The sequence below is a fragment of the Diospyros lotus genome, chromosome 8, assembly GCF_014633365.1.
Source record: "Diospyros lotus cultivar Yz01 chromosome 8, ASM1463336v1, whole genome shotgun sequence".
Lineage (NCBI taxonomy): Eukaryota > Viridiplantae > Streptophyta > Magnoliopsida > Ericales > Ebenaceae > Diospyros > Diospyros lotus.
This window is the reverse complement of record NC_068345.1, coordinates 4238298-4241254: the sequence shown is the minus strand read 5'-3', so window position 1 is coordinate 4241254 and position 2957 is coordinate 4238298.

Genomic DNA, 2957 nt, shown 5'->3' with positions numbered 1-2957 from the left:
CATATACATCTATACACATATACATAACCGATTAGCTATCTTAGATTGCCCTGTTTCTGTTCCAGCCAACCCATCCTTTATGTGCTCATACATATGTTCACATATGCGCGCAGTGCAGCCTCTCTCTCTCTCTCCCTCTCTGTTTTATTTAAATCCCTCCCCTGCACTCACTGTAAACATAAGGCACTTAATAATACACGTATATATATATATATTATATATGTTTAATAGTCTCTGTAAGTTAAAAGTAAAAGTTAAAAGTAAGTTTAAGAGCACTTAAATAATATATATATATATATATATGTATATGTAGGTTTGCTATTCTCTGTGAGTTTAAAAAACCAGCGTAAGGCACTTAAAATATATATATATGTGTGTGTTGCTATTTTCTATAAGTTTAAGAGCACCCAAATAATATATATATATATATATTTATGTATACACATTTAACACCCACGCACCCATTGTATATTGCCATGAGCATTGTTTAATTAGCTATTAAATGATTTTTGAATATGTCCAAATTTATGAGAATTCATACCAAAATTTTCCTTGCATTTTTAATAGTTATTAGAATATGGCCAATAAATTAAATGCCACTGTGTGTAAAGATTAATAGGGCTAATGTACTTGATGTGGCTCTTTTAGTTGCATGGGAACTCAAATCATAAATTTGAGACTTCTTGTGGAGGTATATTTGTCATCAATACATGATATTAAACCATGTGGATACTTTTTATGCATTTGAGAGCATGGCATCAAGGTCGGTAACCTTGCGTGATTTCATAAATGGCATGTCAAAATATGATATATATACCATTGTTATTAAATTTTGCGCACCTATTATTTTGCGCGGAGGGAAGGGTATCCTAGAGCACCTGGCACGGGACGAGATGGCCATAGTCCGGCAGGTTGGCTCTATATTGAATGTGAGTTTTTATTCTCTTGATGCACTTTGGCATATGTTGTTTAATGGCTTGCGAGCCTGCGGGATTTGATATTGACATTTAATGTTATATGTATACTTGCATAGTAATATATGGTGACATGACACATTTAAATTGAAACTGATAAAGTCATAAATTACGAATCTCGTATGAAACTGTCGAATTCTTGATTACTCTTTTTGGTGTCACCATATTCTCGATTCTTGTTCCCTATTCATTGCTTCTCGAACTTGCTGAGCCTTGTGGCTCACTTGATCTTCCTTGTCATTCCAAGTTAAGGGAAGGCCGTTTTCGGGGGCGACTCCAACGGGACTAAGGCCCAGGGATAGGGGTGTACGGAGACACGTCCTAACTTGAAGATCCTATTTAACATTTTGGTGAGGCTTGATGAAATGATTTTTATTTTGTTAGTTAACATTAGAGCCTCTTAATTATTTTGTATGGCCTCGAGCCCCAAACTTATGAGATATTGGAAGTGTAACTGAACCTTAATTTAGTTTTCGCTGCTAGTAATGAATTGAGTTGTTGTTTTATTATGGTTTGTTCTATATCATCTCTGTGATGACCTCCTTTCGAATATCCTATGCTAGCGGGAATATTCGAGATTGAGCCCTCACATAAACTTAGGACCGAAGTCCAACTTTGAGCTCAACACTTTCTCTGCGGATATATCCTGCGAACTTGTTCGCTGCGCACATCATGAGGCCTTTACACATTTATTTAAAAACCATTTTCTGGCACATACGTCATGCATCCTCATAACATGTATATTTGTAATAACTTCTCATATATAACTGACATGCAATTAACGAAGCAAGATACAAAATGGGAGAACATTCATGCAAGACAACATCAAACCCTTGCATGTCCACAATAAAGCATCATTCTCAAGGAAATATAGGGTGATACAAACCCTATTTGAGATTCAATAGGTATAAATGTAAATCATGGAATAATTTACTGGTAAAGGGGAAAGAACTTGTAAAATTGAAAAATATCATGGAATTTAAAAAATTAAGAGGTAGGATCTTGCCATGATAAGAGTTAGAAAATAGAACTTGTAATTTAAAACATATCTTGAGAAAAGAGGAACTGAACTTGTAAAATAGGAGAAGAACTTGCAATTTAAAAGATCAGAAACTAAGAGCTTACATAATAATAAGAAAACTGAGATCTTGTCCCTTAAATGGAACAAAGAGGAAGAAGAACTTACCTTAATAGGAATAAAAACTTGCAAATTAAAAACATAAACTTAAGAAGAGGGAGAAACTGAACTTGCAAAATAGGAATAAGAACTTGCAAAAACTAGGAAGAGAACTTGCCTTAGATATTCTTCTTAATCCTTGTAGCATACCGGGGTTGCTTATGCCAAGCCCAAATACATGGGAGAAATTTTACTCTTTTTTTTTTTTTAATCAAAAAACCTGCAGAAGGCAGCCGCGTAGGTGCACGGCTGCGAGCATGCGGGCCGCACGCGCTTGGCCACGCAGCTGCCCACATGTGACCCGCGTGGCATGCGCGCGCCTGGGCCTAAGCTGCTCCGAGATTTCTCTTTTTTTTTTTCTTTTTTTTTTTCCAAAAAACCAGAAATAATTGTTTTCTTAAAATTTTCACATATTCAATAATACCCTCAAAGAATTATTTTTAATCCCAAAAACATACCAAATTTAATATTTTTCATTAATCTCTATAAAACCTCACATAACTCGATAAATTACCCTAGAGCCCATAAATTAATTATTTTACTTAAATCATCAAATCACTTCAAATGTCGAAATTAAAAATTGCCAATTATCTCAAATTTCGAGATGTTACAAATATTGAGTCAACTTACTCATATTAATTAAATTTTAATGATTAAAAAAATAGTATTTTTCAATAAACAAAATATAGTATTTTGATTATTAACAAAAAAAAATATTTTTCTTACATATGCTAATTATAGTACTGAATTATTTTTTATTAATTTATAAAATATTTTTTTAATAGCATATGTATTACCAAAAAAAT